Raw genomic sequence first — 20,730 nt, 5'->3', positions numbered from 1 at the left:
TCATTGACTGGCTAAAAGCCAGACCCAGAATCAGATCCGCTATCACCAAGCACTAAAAAACAAATAAATCACACACAGTTTATTAGTCTTCCTGGTATTGCTCTGATTTGGATTAAATGTAATGTTGGAATGTCAGCAATAAGGAAGCCAGCTGACATAATTTATTAGGACTTGCGTAAGGAGTTTGACAAAAGCTCTTAAGAGTTGTTAAAAGAGTTGAAAAATGGGCAGCAAGGATATGACATTTCTGTCCAGCATCCCGAGCCGTAGGGATAAAATGATTCTTTTTAAACACATCTGAAAATGTTTAATAGTGTTATTACTAAGTTCAGCTTTGTTTCTTTCTAAAGTTATCACCCTTCCCTTTGAGGCGTTAAAATGCCATGTTGGACAGGAAGCGTTGACATAACGTGGTCCTGTGACTGGGGGGAAAGTTGAGTCTAAATGATCTCTGAGACACCCTTCCTGCTTCCTTCCTAAAACATATGAAGGACAGTTGCAGGAATTGGGTATGTCTAGTTCCCTGGACTGCAAGGCGATCCAACCGGTCAGTCCTGGAGGAGATCAACCCCGACTGCTCTTTAGAAGGCCAGATCCTAAAGTTGAAACTCAAGGACTTTGGCCACCTAATGAGAAGGAAGGACTCCCTGGAGAAGAGCCTGATGCTGGGGAAGATGGAGGGCAAGAGAAGAAGGGGACGACAGAGAATGAGCTGGATGGAGGGAGTCCCTGAAGCAGGAGGTGTGAGCTTCAATGGACTCCAGAAGATGGTAGAGGACAGGAAGGCCTGGAGGAACATTGTCCATGGGGTCATGATGGGTCGGACAAGACTTCACAACTAACAACAACAAGCCTAGTGAAAAGAAGGATTAGGGCTGACATGATAGCAGTGTTCCAATATTTGAGGGGCTGCCACAAAGAAGAGGGAGTCAACCTATCTTCAAAGCACCAGGAGGCAAGACAAGAAACAATGGAGGGAAACTCATCAAGGAGAGAAGCAACATGGAATTAAGAAGAAATTCCCTGACACTGAGGACAATTAATCAGTGGAACAACCTGCCTCCAGAAGTTGTGGATGCTCCAACACTGGAAGTTTTTAAGAAGAGACTGGACAACCATTTGTCTGAAATGGTATGCTCCACACGGTCATCTCAGGAGAAGCCGAAAATGGTTCTCAAAATCTTTTTGATTCTACTTCAGAGGCCAGCTGAAGTATGAAGTGGAGAGGAACAGCCTACGTGACAAAAGCAAAATTTTAATTGAGCAGGATCTGGAAAGAATGAGTTAATGAAGCAAGAAGATGCAAGTCTAAAATTGCCAATTAGTCATCCAGCAAGAAATGGTACGTATGCTTTGGAGATAGTTTCAGTAGCTGCGTAGCAACCCCGTTTTTGCCTTCTAGTGTTTCATTTCAATCAGCCTTTCAGAATGCGGAAAAGACCCATGTAATAAATATTTTGCAGCAATAAATACTACTGTAAAGACCAGCTCCGGGTAAGGATAACAGGCACAGACACTTTTCTGATTAAAAGCTGCCTGTGAGATCATCTCAGCCACAAAAACGATGAGCAAAAAAGGACTTTTTTTTTTTAACTGTGCTTCTCAACATAGAATACCTTTCTGACTCAGTAAGGGAAAGTGTACAATGGCACATATCCTTGGCAACTTACTTGTTTAGTTTTATTTAACTAAATATATGTTTTCTGAGGTTTTCGCAGGTGTTTGTATGTAGGTCTTTGGTTGTTTGGGTTTTCTCCCGCGTAAAATTGGAAGTGTCTTGCCGACGTTTCGACGAAGTCCCATTCGTCATCTTCAGGCTGGTGTTTACAGCTTCGTGCTTCAAGGAGCCTCGAAGCACGAAGCTGAAAACACCAACCTGAAGATGACGAATGGGACTTTGTCGAAACGTCACCAAGACACTTCTAATTTTACGTGGGAGAAAACCTGAACAACCAAAGACCTACATATATATATATATATATATATATATATATATATATATATATATATATATATATATATATGTATATCAATCAGAGTCTTTTGGCCTCAGATCCCAAATATTTCCCTGTCTATTTGAGCCCTGTTATATTTGTATGCAAATGCCAGGCTGCAGATCATTAACAGTGGTCTTTGCGTAATGGGAAGGAATGCAGTCCTGCTCCATATTGTTTTGGGGGATAAATTTTCATATCGCATCGTCTTCAGAAGTCTGAAATTTAATAACAATGACCTCTTTCATGATCTGAGTAGTTTAAGAGAGAGGACCACACATTTTGCTTTGGAGCTATTCAAAAAAGGGAAAAGGAAAATAAGCAGTTTTCTATTTTTATATTCAAGTTTCATTTCAAGGTTTTCCAAACAATTTCTAGCGTGGCGTTTGCCCCCTTTCCATACATCATATACTGTACAGCACCATGCACTGGATTCACATCACCACACACTGGATTCGTGCACTGGAAAGAGGGCAGAAAAGAGGAACCAAGATAATTAGGGGGCTGGAGACGAAAACATATGAAGAACAGTTGCAGGAATTAGGCTTGTCAAGTCTAGTGAAAAAAAAAAAAGGACTAGGGGTGACCTGATAGAAGTATTCCAATATTTGAGGGACCAGCACAAAGAAGAGGGGTGGGGGTCAACCTATTTTCCAAAGCACCAGAAGGCAAGACAAAAAAAAAAAAAATGGATGGAAACTAACCAAGGAGAGAAGGAACCTGGAATTAAGCAGAAATTTCCTAACCGTGAGAACAATTAACCAGTGGAACTGCTTGCCTCCAGAAGTTGAGTACCGACTAAATAATTGTGTAAAAAGGCAAAGGCTTCTTTGAGTTGAACTCAGCTCTTGATGACTACATGGACATATCTACGTCGTTCATTCTGCAAGAACTTGAAATTGCTTCGCCATTCTTCTGGTGTGTGTGTGTACGTGTGTGTGTGTGTGTGTATCTGGTGTGTTCTTTCCAACTTCCCGGGCTACAGCCTTAGGATCTCCTGTGGTTGCCCATCCAAGTACTAATGAGGCATGATCCAGCTTAGCCTTTTCAAGATCAGCCAAGCGTCGGTAGGTGCTGCCAATAGCTATTATAATTATATACAGACTGTAATGTTTCTTCTCTTCTCTTCCCTGCCAGTGTGATCAAGAGGCCTAGAGGTTTGTGTGTGTGTGTGTGTGTGTGTTTGTATGTGGGTGTCCGGCTTGGGAATAGCTTGCCCTTGTTTTGCTAAGAGCTTTCTTTATAGATATAATTCAGAGGCCAGCAAACCATTTTTGTGTCACCGCAACCTTATTTAGTGGAAGAATGCGTATCTTGGTCTTTTAAAACCATGTCTGCCCAGGTATCGTGAAGTACAAATAAGGATAACATTCAGCTATGGAGTTATTTATTTATTTTCCTATGGACCGATATAGCTAGGAAGCCTTTTCACAAGTTAAAGGTTTGGGCAGCTCACAGACTCGTGATATCTTCAACTTCTTTGCTGACTGAAGACATGGACAGTCTGGCTTAGTAGGGCTCTGAAAACTGAACATAATTCCGTCCACATGGTAATTTTTTAGGATGGACTCCATATGCTTCCTGCAATGGCAAAAGGTTCAAGGATCTAGGTGGAAGAACAGAGCAGAACAGAACAGAACAGAACAGAATAGAATAGAACAGAACATAGAATAAAATAGAATAGAATAGAAAAAGGAATAATAGAATAGAATAGAATGGAATGGAATGGAATGGAATAGAATAGAATAGAATAGAATAGAATAGAATAGAATAGAATAGAGCTGGAAGGGACCTTGGAGGTCTTCTAGTCCAGCCCCCTGCTCAGACATATTAGGGTTGGTACCTAATATAGGTAATTTTTCAGAATACCAGAAAGAAAGAGATCCAGCCTGCTTCATAGGCAGGGAAGAAAGAGAACTTATACTGTGTGTTGTGAAGGTGAAATGTTTGAATTTAAATATTAATCATTTATTTCATCCGAGTCTTTGTAAGAAAGGTCTCTTATTCACTATCCTGTTTTCCAAACCCCTTTGAAGAGAGATTACTGTCTGGAGAATTCCTGAATATTACACCATCTCGGGGCGACAGAACTTGGGGGCGGAGCTAAAAGAGGAATCAGCCTAGAATCCCTACGTGGTCACAAACAAGTCCCACCTCCCTTGCATTCCATTGACCTTTATCCAACTCCTAGCAGATGCTAACTGATGAGAAGATTCTTTGCATGATTAGCAACAAATCAGCTTAATTGGATGTTCCCAGGACGTTCCCTGCTTGACACACCGCTATTTGATATCCACGTTATAGATTTCAAAATCCCATGAAGGATGAAGTAAGAATGAGGTCTGTCTTACATAGCCCAGGACTTCTCTTGATTGCAGGGCATTCTTTTAAAAGCCCATTTCTTGGGAGGTGATCACTGTTGTAGTGCATTTCCTGTAAGAAAATGAAGCATCCATGATAATTTCTGCTGATTCATATTCCCATAATCACTGGAGAAGAAACTCTGAAAGCCTTAAGATTTGCCCGGAGTTGACGGGAATGCAATTCCTTTATAAATTAACACTCCCTTGACGCTATCTGTCTGAATGTCGCCTGCCTTACAAGTTCACAAATATTTCACTCGTGCAAGTTTGGGTTTCTCTACCTCTTCTAGAGGATGCTTTTTCCCAGAGCAAAATAGATGCCAGATTCTTTTACAAATTTGATTGCATTAGAAGGGCTCGCCTTATGCCATTTAAAATTCTGTCAAAACGATTTTTCTTAGATAACTACAGTATTCTCAGTGAAAAATACTCTCTCCAAAGCAGCTGAAGGCAGAACAAGAAGCAACGGATGGAAACTCATCAAGGAGAGAGGCAACCTGGAACTAAGGAGAAATTTCCTGACAGTTAGAACAATTAATCAGTGGAACAACCTGCCTCCAGAAGTTGCAAATGCTCAAACACTGGAAGTTTTTAAGAAGAGACTGGGCAACCAGCTGTATTCACAATTTTTCTACTAAGTTCCTGGCAAATGAAAAACCATCCAGAAGCACCTCCCCTAGATGTCAACAAGGCAGAAGGTAGTCCATTGGGTAACTAGATTGTCAATTAAGGTTTATATCAACACTAAGGAAAAGAAACAATGGATGGAAACTAATCAAGGAGAGAAGCAACCTAGAATTAAGGAGAAATTTCTGGACAGTTAGACAATTAATCAGTGGAACAACCTGCCTCTAGAAGTTGTGAATGTTCCAACACTGGACGTTTTCAAGAAGAGATTGGACAGCCATTTGTCTGAAATGGTATAGGGTTTCCTGCCTGAGCAGGGGGTTGGACTAGAAGACCTCCATGGTCCCTTCCAATTCTGTCATTCTCTTAAAATGCATGCACTAGGGTTCACCATCTTTCAGGGATTGGCCCAAAGTCACCAAGCTAGATGTCATGGCTTAGGTGGTGTTAAAACTCAGTGTCTCACGGTTTATAGCCCAGTGCCTTCACCACTAGACCCAAGTGAAGTCTGCTGTAATAAAAAAACAGGAAAAGTAACCATGACTGGGGCAGGTGGTCCAGGCACATTCACCTATATATTGGCATTAACACTGATTGCCAGGAGTTTGAACAGTTTCATGGGGCTTAAAAAACCCTAACGTGTCATCATGAATATTTATACATTACTCCTATGTAAGGGTGTAGGTCTATACACATGTGGTATATAGTATGTTTAAATATGTGTTGTGCATGTGTACACTTTAGAGAGCAGGCAATTCAATTTCATTTTTAATGTATGCCATTGTGCCCACAGTAAAAGAAATGACAATAAAAGTTAACTATCTAGCTATCTTATTATCTATTATTTTTTTGCCAGCATGTCAGTGGCCTGTTTTCACAGCAGGAAATACAGTAAGAGCTTTCCTGAATGTTTCCAAGACCCTCCAGGGCAGGGGTCTTCAAACTTGGCCCTTTGATGACTTGTGGACTTCAACTCCCAGAATTCCTCAGCCAGGCACGCGTGCCTGGCTGAGGAATTCTGGGAGTTGAAGTCCACAAGTCATCAAAGGGCCAAGTTTGAAGACCCGTGCTCCAGGGGGACGTGAAATCCTGCTTCGGCAGCCACCGGCATTCCAGAAAGATCTCAGAAAAGCTGGCTGGGTGACATTAATACTGATTTCCCCCGGGGATTAATGAGTTGCAGACATTTATCAGGGCGTGATCGAAAACAGGGAAGATCTTGACCCTTCCCTAGAAAACCCTCTTCAGAAAGACAAGCATTGAATGGAACGCCTCAACTGAGACGAAAATGTAAGAAAGGCAGAATCCAAAGACAATTAAAGTCTTTCTTGATTCCCCATTGGAATGGGGTGGAGTGTTTATTCTGTATTCCTCCATTCTGCTTTCCTTCCATGGAGCTGAGAGGAAGCGAAACTTCGGCTGACCGTTCCCTTAAAATGGAGGAACTGCTATAAAAAAACCTTGTGGCACATCAAAACCGAATCGCTTTCCATCCAGAAGTGTCGGCCGGCTCCACACGTAAAAATATCTAGCCTGGCTCTTCAAACAGCCCCCATGGACAGCTATCATTGATTGTGCTAAGCCAAGTAACTGTGGTTTAATGCTGAATAAACCACAGTGGGCTGGACTCCCATGATAACTAGGCCATAAACCATAGTTAACACGTTGCAGGGACTGGGCTCGTAAAATATGATAAGCCAAACCCAACACCCAGCCTCATTTTGGCACAGTACCATATGTTCATCCAGTTCTGGCATCCAATTGACTATTTTCACATCAAACCTATGATAAAATAATTGGCCTCGGATCACCCAGGGAGACTGACGGAGGAACTGCAATTCAACCAGGCTTCTTGGATACACAAATCCGTTGGATAACACGATACGGTGCTGTTAACCGCCATAGCCTGGAATTTTCATAAAAGGGATGGGAGTGTAATGGACTTCCCCCCCCCCAAAAAAGGGGGGGGAGACTGTGCAGGGGAATTGCGTGGGGTATCTGTTGCAATCTTGTGGCTCACAGAACTGAGAAAATTGGTGCATTTTTGCAGAGCTGTTGGTGGAGATGCAAGCTTCAACAGGGGATTTGGGTGTGCTTCGGAGCTGGAGAGATCCTGAGAAAGATGGAAGCCCGTCTGCAACATTTAGATTTTCAGACTGGGACTTGGGTCATGTCTGGGGTGCGTTGGCCAGTGCTGGTGGAGAGGAGGTGATTTTGGAGAATTCACAGCTTCTGGAGGCAGGTTGTTCCACTGATTAACTGTTCTAACGGTCAGGAAATTTCTCCTTAGTTCCAGGTTGCTTCTCTTCTTGTTCAGTTTCCATCCGTCGCTTCTTGTCCTGCCTTCAGGTGCTTTGGAGAATAGTTTGATTCCCTCTTCTTTGGGGCGACCGCTGGGATACTGGAAGACTGCTATCATGTCCCCCCTCGTCCTTCTCTTTGTTAAACTAGACATACCCAATTCCAGCAACCATTCTGTGTAGGTTTTAGCCTCCGGTCCCCTGATCATCTTTGCTGCTCTTCTCTGCACTCTTTCTAGAGTCTCAACATCTTTTTTACATCGTGGTGACCAAAACTGATGCAGGATTCCAGGTGTGGCCTTACCAAGGCATTGTAAAGTGGTATTAACACGTCACGTGACCTTGATTCTACCCCTCTGTTAAGACTTCTCAGGAGCTTAATTTGGGCCAGAACATGATGGTGTTAGGGACATGTTATACACATGAAACACCATGGCTATGTGAGTGATACTGGCTACCAGAACACGTCTGAATGAAAAAGGTTCTGATGACTACCTATGAATTCCTACATGGCGTATTTGGATGTTAGAGCTGGTGGTCATCCTAACCCTAACCTTAAGCCTAACTCTAACCCTAGACCCCGTTGTTTTTGCTTATCCTTTAAGATCAGATAGAGTCAGCCATACTCCATGTCCCATCCTTTAAACACCTACTCTATTGAACAGCACCCGCCTGCCAAGATTTGAATGGCCCCAGCTCTGTTTTGAATTTTTTTCCCCAAGCTCCTGGCTAAAAACGATGTGGGTTCCTCCTGTGAGAAGTCTTATCAGATTTTTGTGGATATGTTGAAGGAAAAGTTTTCTCGTGGTTCAATCCAAGCCGGGAATAAACAACATGGCGATTGCTTTAGAAAGAAGGTTGCAGTTTATTGGAGAGGAGAGCCAGACAGGAAGATGGCTCTGGAAGAAAAGAGAGGGAGCACATGTAGGGAGTGGGTTTTTATACCCTCTGGAGCTTTCGTTTGGAGTTGTTTCCTGTTCCTGTTTGAGGCTTTGTATTTCCTGTGTCATGTATTCTGACCTGAGTCTGGATGTGCCCTTTGGCATCTGTGGGTTAATCCTATTATGTCCTGTCTTAGGTATGTAGATTTTTAGGAGTTTTTGTCTTCCTAAGCTTCTAGCTTCAACCTTCCTGGATTATTTACATCTGCATTTCTACAGAGCTGGTTTCTGCTTGGGGGGGGGGGAGACTTAGGGCTATTAAGAAAACTGGGCATGCTTTTCTGCCTCTTTAAAATCCTTTGAGGAAATACATTTTGCTGCCCTTTTAATATTTCCTTCTCTGTGGGGCTGACTTCCCACAGATATTTGCTACACTGGGGTAACCATCTTTTTTTTCTATTTAGCATTTGGTTTTCTATCATTGTTTTTAATTCTTTTATGCTGCCCAAAGTCCCTGAGGAATTGGACTGCGCTAGGAATGTGAATTTTACATACATTCATACATACCAGCGTTTGGCTGCAGCTTAAGACGTGCCCGCAGATGTCACAACTGAATTTGTGATGATTGGCTTCACCTAACGTGGTTGGCTTTCTCTTGAGTTTCCAAAATTGCATGAAACCAGTTGCTTCCCTCAGGTTTCAGCCAACGAGCTTTTATTTTACGTGCTGCTTCTTTAAAACAGACATTCCCGTTTTTTAAAAATGCAGTCAAGCAAGATTCATAAAATGACAAATTTCAGCAGGCAGAAAACGCTCAGAAATATTCTGTGTAACCCGATCGTGTGGACAGACCGAGAAAGCTTCTTGGTGTAAAATAGTGGGGGCAAAACCTATTTATCTGGAAAGTATAAAAACAAATAACACCATCAAGCTAAAAACCCAGCTTTTGTGTGAACTTTATATTATTCTGCTTAATCGTTTTTATGTGCCACATCAACCAGAGGTGTGATTTATAGCACCTATAAATTAAACAAGCAAAACCAATCAAAATCAAGCAATCAATCAATCCTTTTCACATCTTTGATTTTAACTTGTCTCCATACTGAATAATAATAATAAAAACCTAATCAAAAGCAGTTAGTTTTTCCAGCTAGACAATTTGAGCAAAAGCGAGAAGCCACAGCCCATGAAAGGACATGTCTTTTAATTACATTTGTTAAGTCAGAGATGATGTATTGCTGTACTCCTTCTGATCTGCTGTCAAGTGGCTTATTTCTCCTCCTATCCTGTGTCTGATGCAATTCACTTGTTGGTGAATTTCATCTGCATTATTCTTCACTTCATTTTGGGATCCTGTTGTTCCCTATTCTCCAGTTGCTGATTTGTTTCCGTCGTGGGTTCGTTCTGTGGGAACAATCCAGAGAAAGAAATATTTTGGGGAATATTAAAAAGGCAGAATATTATATTTCCCCAAAGGATTTTAAAGGCAGAAACCAACCCCCCACCCCAAGTCTCTCTGCCCCAAACAGAAACCAGGTCTGCAGAAATGCAGATGTGATAATCTTGTCAGAAAGATTGGAGCCAGGAAACTGGGATTAGAAAGACAAAGAACTCTAGAATCAACAATCCCTCATACCAAAAAATCCAACAGTCATCATACACAGCCCCAGAGAAGCAGGATATGACCTTTAGGACATAATAGGAATAACCCACCACCATCAGAATACCAGAAAGGCACACTCAAACTCAGGTGAAAGTTCATGCCACAGGAACAACTCCAAACAAAAAGCCCAAGAAGGTATAAAAACCCACTCCCTACTACATGTGATCTTTTTTTCCTCAGCGTCATCTTTCTGTCTGGCTCTTCTCTTCAATAAACTACAACCTTCTTTCTAAAGCAGTCTCCATGTTTTTTATTCCCGGCTTGGACTGGACCCTGATGAAGATTTTTCCTTCAACAGTTCTTTAGGAACGCAGTATGTTTCTCGAATATTTCCTTCAGCGTCTTTCCGTGCACTCTTCTTATTTTCAGAGAAGATGGTGTACATTTTTGGCTTTAACTAGCTACTACTCCGTGACTTTCGTTTTGTGTAATGCAATGCCTGAATTCTTTTTCTTCGCTGTGTAACCAACGTCCTCATTTTTCTGCATTTTAGCTTTAGCTTGATGTTGAGAATTAATCCAACTCTTTGAGTGATGTTTTATAAATTAACAGGCTACAGAATTTTTCTCAAACTTGGCAACTTTAAGGGGTGTGGATTTCAGATCCCAGAATTCCTTGGCCAATATTTTTGGGACTCCACACATCTTAAAAGTTGGTAGGTTTGAGAAACAGTGGTCATCTAGTCCTCAGTTTAGGCCAGGGGTCCCCAACCCCCGGGCCACGGACCGGTACTAGGCTGCGGCATGCCAGCAACCGGTCCGCACAAGCAAGCAAAGCCCCATCTACGGGATGCAGGCAGCACACAAATCCACACACTCTCTGATCCGTGGAAAAACTTTTCTCCACAGAACTGATCCCTCGTGCCCCAAAGGTTGGGGACCTCTGATTTAGGCGGTTGGGACCACAATATTTATCATTAAGCAAGAGTGAGACGTCATGTGACCACATCCAATTTTTCAACCTTTTTTGCAAAGATCTTTAGCAAATCACTGAGGTCATTAGGCTTATTCTCCAAAGCGCCTGAAGGCAGGACAAGAAGCAACGGATGGAAACTCATCAAGGAGAGGAGCAACCTGGAACTAAGGAGGAATTTCCTGACAGTTAGAACAATTAATCCGTGGAACAACCTGTCTCCAGAAACGGTAAATGCTCCAACACTGGAAGTTTTTAAGAAGAGACTGGACAGCCATTTGTCAGAAATGGAATAGGGTTTCCTGCCTGAGTAGGGGGTTGGATTAGATGACCTCCAAAGTCCCTTCCAACTTTTATTATTATTATTATTATTATTATTATTATTATTATTATTATTATTGATCATCGCACAGTCAGCCAGATGTTCAGACTGGATTTGGCATTTTTGTCTACCTATCGAGTCCTTCCCAAGGGCCTGGGATAGGCAGATGTGGATGTTTGATGGTATTACAGATCTCGTCGCAGGATTGAAGCAGTTCCTAGTAAGGCTGCCTTTTGCAATTGACTAATGGCAAATTTGTTTATTATTATTATTATTATTATTATTATTATTATTATTATGATGATGATGATGATGATGTCATCAATGTGGTTGCAACTGGCAACTTCCTTCTCCATTGACTTTCTTTTATTATTTTATTTTATTCGTTTCATTTCATTTTTATTGCTTTTAAAAAACAAAAAAAAACGGGCACCACATGATTGGGATTTGCCAGCTTCCCAGCCTCTGGGCCTATTGACTTTTTTTCTGGAAAGGTTTTTTTTTTTCTCCTTTTTCTACAGAGATAAAAATAAATCCACTGTCAATGAAACAAAACAAACCCACTTTGTGCACATCGCTCAGAGGTCTGGCTGGGAAGGTGGCAAATCACAATCAGCTGACCACAGAATGCTACAACCCTCGTAACTGATGGTCAATGTCTTAGTTGTGATCCTGGGATCCCCAGGGATGGTACAATTGTTGTAATTTTGAAGACAAGTCATAAATGATTTTTTTTTTTTTTGCACTGTTGCAACTTCAAACCGTCGAGGACTACTGTGGCCTCAATCTTGATGGCTTTTCTGAACATTTGACTAGGTCCCTTCCAACTTTATGATGATGATGATGATGATGATCATCATCATAATCATCATCATCATCGCACAGTCAGCCAGATGTTCAGACTGGATTTAGCATTTTGTTGTTGTTGTTATTGATCATCGCACAGTCAGCCAGATGTTCAGACTGGATTTGGCATTTTGTCTACCTATCGAGTCCTTACCCAGGACCTGGGATAGGCAGGTGTGGATGTTTGATGGTATTACAGATATCGTCGCAGGATGGAAGCAGTTCCTAATAAGGCCGCTTTTTGCAATTGACTAATAGCGAATTTGTCAATGCCAATTGTGTTCAAGTGGTGCTCCAGTTGTTTTGGGATTGCACCCAAGGAGCCTATGACTATTGGTACTACCCTTGCTTGCTTTTTGGTACTACCCTTGCTTGCTTTGTTGTTGTTGTTGTTATTATTATTATTATTATTATTTTGCATGCATAGAACACATTTTTTGGCTATCCTTGCCAGAAGCAGGAAGTAGGCATGCTTGACGCTGCAAAAATAAGAGTGTCTGCATAATTCAGCAGTCACGTTCTGTTGAACTCCATTAAACTCTGGGTTCAAAAATAAAAACACACACACGGTGCTTCTTGCAGTGCTGTTGTATGATTTCTGGAAGGCTGTTTACAGGGCTCCTGCAGGAGCAGATTGTCCTTGGTTAAAGGCTAAATTTTTCATTTCCAGAATCAGGATAAGAGTGTCAGAGGGGACCTTGTAGGTCATCTAGTCCAACCCCTCCTCCCTACCCTATTTCTGACAGATGGCCATCCAGCCTCTTCTTCCAGTGATGAAACTCAAAGAGTCAAAGAGTTTTGATCCACACTTTAACTTTTTCCCAAGCCTGTTTCAAAGTGGGTGAAACCCAGCACTCCAAGTTCAAAAGCATCGTTAATCGCTTGGACACTCAGTGCTACCCTTGTGTCATAACATTTCTAGCTGGGGAGCCCCCCCCCAATTTTCTCTGTGTCTCGTTTCAGCCCTTCTTAGTAATACGATGACTAAAAACCACTCCGCCTGATTTAGCAATTTGTCTGTGTAAAGCAGGGGTAGTCAACCTTGGCTCTTTTATGACTCGTGGACTTCAACTCCCAGAATTCCTGAGCCAGCTAAGCTGGCTCAGGAATTCTGGGAATTGAAGTCCACGAGTCATAAAAGAGCCAAGGTTGACTACCCCTGGTGTAAATCAAAGGGCCACGATGCCTTTAGGATAAATTTATACACTTAAATTTTCTCACCTAGAACTTCAGGTACCTCACAGTGGAAAATTTTCAGAAGCAATGGCAAAAAAATGACCTCTTTGCAATCCACGTTTTCTAAATGGATATTGTGAATATACTAGCTTTTTTTTTTTGCCAGTATCCAGTGGGCCTCTGAGGCACTAAAAATAAAACATCTCGAGACAGTTGACATGCGATGTTTTGCCACCTGGAAAAAAAATGTATTTGAATTTATATAGCTGTCTCTCATACACGTGATTTTAGGTGATTAACAATGCAAAAATAAAAAATACGCAGCAGCTGAGTATTTAATGTTGTCGGTTGAGATCCTGGGATCTAAGCAAATTGGGAATTGCTCTATTTCATTTCCGTTCTGAATATTAGGCCAATAATTCTCAGCTTTCTATAAGCTTTAGCCATTTTTCTATTCTGCTCAGTGTGCTATTTGAGCTTTTTCCGTATGTGTGCCTTCTTGGTGTGGCTTCGTTCTTTCCTAAGACTGATTAGACACAAACACGGCATGCATCTTAATCCAATAAAGATATACATACATGCATGCATGCATACATACATATATAGGATTGCAGCATCTGTTTGCATAAATTCTTTTCTTCAGTTGCAGCCAATCCGTCTCAATAAATTTTACAGCTTGTCCAGGAATAAATTTTAATGTTTCTTGCACGAGAAATATCCTCCCATCGGTCCTTGCCGTCACACCCTGGTGTTTATCGACCCATATTTTTAATAAATGCGTTTGAAATCCCATTAAAATTTGGATCCCTTCTGTCTCCAGTCCGAAAGCTGCTTTTCCAAAAAGCAACTGGACTTTCTTAATTTTTTTTTCTTTTTTCTTGAAAACCTCTTCAGTTTCTTGGATAAGAAGTGAAATGTTTTCAAGGAAAAAGTAAAAGAAAAACCAAGAAAATCTACTTGCCCTTTTGAAAAAGCACCTTTGGGACATTGAGAATCTCCATAGACATCTTCTGTCCGTGGAGAATTCAGCTGAATTTTTCCAGCTTAATTTCCTTGGCGCATTTCCTTTTTCACAACAATTGTGTTGATGCAGTTTTTACTTTTGCACCTCCCCCCCCATTATTGAGTTTTCCTCCAATTGTTGTATTTCCACGGGCTTTAGCCGTTTGCCTTCTGAAGCGAGTAAGGCTAAAAAGAGTTAAGATTTACACGGGAGTGCCTGTCTCCTCTTGGTACACTTTCCTATGGGAATATTTTTCTATTTTGCAAGCAGGATATTCTATTTTAATATGCTGCATTATAACTTTGCATTACAGTTTTGCCCCATTCTATTATTCTGTGCTTTCTTTTTTGCTTTATGTTTTTTTCCACGGCTAAATATCTGCCACATGTTGTACCTTATTCAGTTTCAGCAGAGCTGCCTTTATAATTTCTGCAGCCGCATCTGGAGTCAAATTATCGCCCTCCTAGTTCAGACTGTTGAAAAAGATCTTTGTCTTTGCATTCTACCATCCACATCACAGAAGGTTTAAACGTAGCTGAATGTATTGATTTATTTCTCCTTTCTTGATTCATTCTCCCCTTGATGGCCCTCATTAGGGAACTTTCTGGTTACAGAGTACGTACAAGTAGTTCTCGACTTATGACAGTTCATTTAGTGACCAAAGTTACAACAAAGTCACAACAAAGTGACTTATGACCGTTTCTCGCAGTTACGACCTTTGCAGCATTCTCCCGTGGTCATGTGGATCAAAATTCAGATGCTTGGCCACTGGTTCATATTTATGACCATTGGAGGGTCCCAGGCTCATATGGTCACTCTTTGCAAACTTCTGCCAATGGGGTGGGGGATTCTGGCATTTGCAGTCCATGCACACCTGGAGAATTCTGGGAATTGCAGCTCATGCACACCTGGAGAATTCTGGGAATTGCAGCTCATGCACACCTGGAGAATTCTGGAGATTGCAGCTCACGCGCACACCTGGAGAATTCTGGGAATTGCAGCTCATGCACACCTGGAGAATTCTGGGAATTGCAGCTCATACACACCTGGTGAATTCTGGGAATTGCAGCTCATACACACCTGGTGAATTCTGGGGATTGCAGCTCACGCACACCTGGTGAATTTTGGGAGTTGCAGCCCATGCATGCTGGGTGGAGGGGTTCTGGCGGTTGCAGTCTCTGCATGCCAGGGGAGAGGATTCTGGGATTTGCAGTCCATGCTCGGTTGAGCAAGACCGGTCCAGATGACCTCGGGAGATCCCTTTGCCCCCGCGCGAGACTTCCTTTCCACCTTTCTGCCTTCCACCAAGAGAGACGCCCGGGAAGACCCCGGAGCTTATCCCTCCCGCCTTCCCTCCATCCCTCGGCGGTCGCGACTAGATGACCTCGGGAGTCCCCTCCTTCCCTCCCTCTCTCTCTCCGCCCCTCCCTGAGCTTGGCGAGGACGGGCAGGCGGAGCTTCTCCCCCGGTGCCCCCCCTCCCCGTGTGCTGATAGGTCCCTCCCTCGCGCAGGCGCCCTAGAGGCGGAGGTGTGGCTGCAGGTGAGGGGGCCGCGGTGAGGTGGGGGGGGGGGTGGACGCAGCGGGCGGGGTCTCCGGGGTCGCCCTGGGCACCATTCTAGTCATTGCAAAGGCGGCCGGTGGACCATGCCCACTTTGCAAGCTGCAGGGTCCCCGGGGCTGATTGCACGAAGCCGGCTTGCTTTCCGCAGCGGCGCCCACCGACTCCCCGGTGGCTCGGATGGGCATCCCGGCTACCCCCGGCCGGGCTGGCTTCTCCCCCCCCCCCGCCCAGCGGGCAGCGACCCCCTGTGGGCTTCCCTGGCAGGCTGGGTTGCCGTCTGCCAGAGAGGGTGTCGTAGGGTCTCCTGCTTGGGGTGTGGTGGGTGGGGTGGACTAGATGACCTCTAAGACCCCTTCCAACTCTGTTCCTCTCTTAAGCCCGGGCTAGATGGTCCCTGCACGGCCAATGGGCCCTGAGCTTTGGCTCAGGTGGACTCTGGACATGACTCCCGGGCACTTTTGCCTCTAGGGATGCCCGGCTCCGGGTCTGGACAGGGTGGCATTTCTGGGCTGGAAGGGGGGGGGAGGATGTAGTAGCAATGGATAAGGAAAAGGCTTGGCTGACTCTTTGGTGGGGCATCCAAGGAAGAGGGGTTGGCCAGGTGAAGTTTCTAATCAGAAGTTGCCTCTTGAATAGAATAGAATAGAATATAGAATAGAATAGAATAGAATAGAATAGAATAGAATATAGAATAGAATATGGAATAAAATATAGAATAGAATAGAATATAGAATAGAATATGCAATAAAATATATAATATAATAGAATATAGAATAGAATATAGAATAGAATACAATAGAATATAGAATAGAATAGAATGTAGAATAGAATATGGAATAAAATATAGAATAGAATAGAATAGAATAGAATAGAATGTAGAATAGAATATGGAATAAAATATAGAATAGAATAGAATATAGAATAGAATATGCAATAAAATATATAATAGAATAGAATATATAATAGAATAGAATATAGAATAGAATAGAATATAGAATAGAATATGGAATAAAATATAGAATAGAGTAGAATAGAATGTAGAATAGAATATGCAATAAAATATAGAATAGAATATAGAATAGAATATAGAATATGCAATAAAATATATAATAGAATAGAATATAGAATAGAATATAGAATAGAATATGGAATAAAATATAGAATAGAATCTTGGAGGAGAAGCAAAACATCTTCAAAGAAAAACAAGAAAGTCCAGTTGCCTCCTGAAAAAGCATCTTTCAGACAACCAGGACCTGGAGGACGGAGATGCTCCATAAACATTGTACTGCAATGTTTCTCCACCTTGGCAGCTTGGAGACCTGTGGAGTTCAAGGCCCAGAATTCCCCAACTAACCTTGCTTGCTGGCTGGGGAATTCTGGGAGTTGAAGTCCACCCATCTTTAAGCTGTCAAGGTTGAGGAACGCTGTGCTAGAGCATCCTCCCTTTTCTGTTTCAACTTAGTGTTTTGTTTTGTGCTTGTTGTTTTTAAGTTGTTACAGTTTTATAGTGATGTTGTTTGTTCTGTTACAATAGTTGTATGCCATTGATCCAGGAGGCTCACCGCTTAGAACAGGAGGACTTAGACCAGGGGTGGGGAACCTTGGCTCTTTTATGACTGGTGGACTTCAACTCCCAGAATTCCTGAGCCAGCCACGCTGAGGGGAAAGGGAGAGGTTTCCAAGCTGAGCCAGGCTGGCTCAGGAATTCTGGGAGTTGAAGTCCACGAGTCAGAAAGTGGCCTAGGACTAGGCTGGAGGTAGGCAACCTTGGCTCTTTTATGACTCGTGGACTTCAACTCCCAGAATTCCTGAGCCAGCATGGCTCAGCTTGGAAACCTCTCCCTTTCCCCTCAGTGTGGCTGGCTCGGGAATTCTGGGAGTTGAAGTCCACGAGTCATAAAAGAGCCGAGGTTGCCTACCCCTGGTAGTGGGTACCACGTTAATATATATTGCTAATCCATGTACGGTATGCCACACAATAAATAAGTGGTATCATGCAGTATACAAACACACAGAATAAGCGATGATTTGTTAAGTGCAGAAAACATAGGACGTTGTGGGTGGGAAAAAATAACGGCAGAGAAGAAGAGAAAATGAACATGAATTATCTAATTTCCCTCAACACTCTTCCGTCTTTCCACCTAATTGAGCCTCTAGTTCAGGAACTTAATTATTGCTGTGTTCTCAAGGAGTCCCCAAACAACTGAAAACCAGTGATTGACAGTGAAGAACCATCAATCACAGGTGTCCTGGGGCGAGTGGGAGAGAGATGGTGATGGGTAGTAAACTGTGTAGGGCAGTGCAAACTCTTCCCCTTACGTTATATCGTTTTGGCATCATCACACTTATAGACAGATGTCTCTTTTCTAAGATTTCAACCATTCTACCCATTTCTGGAGTTTTCCTCCAGCTCCTCTTAAAAATAGTTTGTTGTCAAAACTTCGTGTGCTGCTCTAAAATGCCTCTCCATCCAATCTTATAATTTGTTCCCATAGGAGTTGGCAAAGCATTGTTTTTTCCTGACCACCGAGGTTGTGCTCCTGTTCCGTGTTGTGTGTGGGGCCTTATTGTTTAAGCTCCATGCTGTTCTTTCTGTTTTGTTAGAGTCTTTTAAACATTTTTTTTCACTCCCTCTCTCTCTCTTTCCCAATCTCTCTCTCTCTCTCTCTCTCTCTCTCTCTCTCTCTCTCTGTGTGTGTGTGTGTGTGTGTGTGTGTGTTACATAGAACTTTCATTTTTATTTCCTGTTATACTTCTTTAGTTCCTGGTACCGCCGGTAGTTTGTCCTTTGTTTAAGCTTCAGTGACATAGTACAGTACATTTTTGATCTGGCTCCATAGGTTTCATAGTGCTTAGACTGAACCAGTGTATTCCAGTCTGTATTTACACTTAGTTTTCCAACAGGGTCACCTTTTCAATCCTTAACTAACTCCTTTGTGCTTTTTCTTTATTAAGTTCTGGATTCATTTTTTTGAACTAGTTTTTATTTTTGTGGTGAGGTCCACCTACTGAAACATAATAAAAAGGTAGAAGAATCAGGTGCTACTAAAATCAAACAAGGAATTCATAGGTCATGGTGATTAAGATGTACTAAATGTAAACCAAAGAGAGACCTATATACTATTGCAGTAAATATCATTTTGCCAATCCTTTAAGTATTATTAAATCTGGAGCACGCAGAAATTTACTACTCTTGTCTTCTTCTTTTTATAATAAAAGGGTTTTTCAAAATGGCCAACTGCTGCTCTGCAACATTAATACCGGAGTGGATATAGATTCTCCTGCTTAACTAGAAGACCTTTAAGGTCCCTTTTAATAATAGTTTAGAGTTGTTAAGTTTTACGTGAATTCTTATGCTGGTCAAAGACCGAAATAAAAATTCATTGAAAAAACAGTTGTGCATCTTTTTGAACAGCGGGCTCACACATCATGTGTGGTTGGTTTTTGCTTAGTGTGATATGCAAATGTGGTCTTTGTGGTTTACAAACCATGATTAACAAGTCTGAAAAAACTGCCAAGCAACAGTCACTTGAAGTTATGCAAACTTTCCCTTAGCAAAACTTGTTTTTCTGTATGCTTGGGTCTGGTGTTTTTTTTTTTTTTTAATTAATTTATTTATTTTCCCTTTAATACTTGGTGTTTTTATTTTTGCATTATGTAAACTGCTGAGAGCCTTTTTTTTTGGAATTGAAAGGCATGTACATCACAGAAGTAAATAACATGGGGTTTTAATGCATTCATCATTTTTTAAGTCAAATTTATATGGCTGCCCACTGCATGGAAAGTTACTCTGTGCTTTTTTTTTTTTTACAATTCTATTTATTGCATTACGGTCATTTTTTTCCAAAATAGCCACTGCGGGTAACAGAGAAATTTTGAGGGTCTCTTTTTATGTTAGGGCAAGTTACATATTTTATATATTTATTTGTATCTCACCTTTATTATTTTTTACAAATAACTCAAAGCGGTGAACGTATCCAACACACTTTCCTTCTCCTACTTTCCCTACAACAGCAACCTTGTGAGATTGTCAGGCTGAGAGAAATCCCAAGGTCATCCAGCTGGTTTTCATGGCTAAGACAGGATTTGAACTCATGGATTCCTACTTTCTAGCTTTGTGCCTCAACCACCCGCTCTCTTATCATATTAGGGGATACCTGTGCTAACAGATGCAGCTGAGTTTTTTTAAACAAATACTATCTGGATTAATATGCATTTTAAGCTGTAAGGTACAGCCCATTTTCTAATGAGGTGACAAATAAGATTTTATTTTGAGAAGGGTTTTTAATCAGGTGCTTACACTGCGTATATTATCTTAGGCTTGGCCACTTTTATTTTGCCTCCCAACCAAATCCTTGTTTAATTGGATGCTTCCATTATGATGCTAGCAGCATTATTTTGAGATGCAGATTTGAGTCACAGCAAACCACCTTCCTACATCCAGATTTCCCCTAAAAAAATATCAAGGCATTTGGGCTGCTATTCTTGATTTGCTTTCTTTAAAGGTCATCAGGGTTTTTTCTGGAATCAAAGAGAATAGAATAGAATAGAATAGAATAGAATAGAATAGAATAGAATTGATTGTAGAATAGAATAGATAGATTGTAGAATAGAATAGAATAGAATAGAAAATAGAATAGAATATAGAATAAAATAGAATAGATTGTAGAATAGAATAGACAGATTGTAGAATAGAATAGAATAGAAAATAGAATAGAATAGAATATAGAATAAAATAGAATAGATTGTAGAATAGAATAGAATAGAATAGATTGTAGAATAGAATAGACAGATTGTAGAATAGAATAGAATAGAATGGAATGGAATGGAATAGAATAGAATAGAATAGAATAGAATAGAATAGAATAGAATAGAATAGAATAGAATAGAATTGGAAAGGACCTTGGAGGTCTTCTAGTCCAGCCCCCTGCTCAAGCAGGAGAACCTATACCATCTCAGACAAGTGACTGTCCAGTCTCTTCTTAAAAACCTCCAGTGAAGGAGCATCCACGATTTCTGAAGGCAACTTCTGTTCCACTGATTGATTGTCCTCATTGTCAGGATGTTTCTCCTTATTTCC

At 41.6% G+C, this 20,730-nt stretch overlaps 1 protein-coding gene across 2 annotated transcripts in view; it reads left to right on the top strand.

Annotated features, from left to right (window-relative positions):
• Positions 1-15,589: 15,589 nt before the first annotated feature.
• The window catches only part of CCDC91 (coiled-coil domain containing 91), an 86,386-nt gene continuing 81,245 nt past the window's right edge, over positions 15,590-20,730 (top strand). For both annotated transcript variants that reach the window (XM_039354563.1, XM_039354562.1), the window contains exon 1: positions 15,590-15,628. The gene's annotated coding sequence lies outside the window, so the exon portion shown is untranslated. The remainder of the gene's footprint in view (positions 15,629-20,730) is intronic.

Source organism: Crotalus tigris, unplaced genomic scaffold (assembly GCF_016545835.1).
Source record: "Crotalus tigris isolate CLP2741 ecotype Arizona unplaced genomic scaffold, ASM1654583v1 scf7180000018563.1161478300:1536566, whole genome shotgun sequence".
NCBI lineage: Eukaryota > Metazoa > Chordata > Lepidosauria > Squamata > Viperidae > Crotalus > Crotalus tigris.
This window is presented reverse-complemented; position numbering and strand designations above follow the sequence as displayed.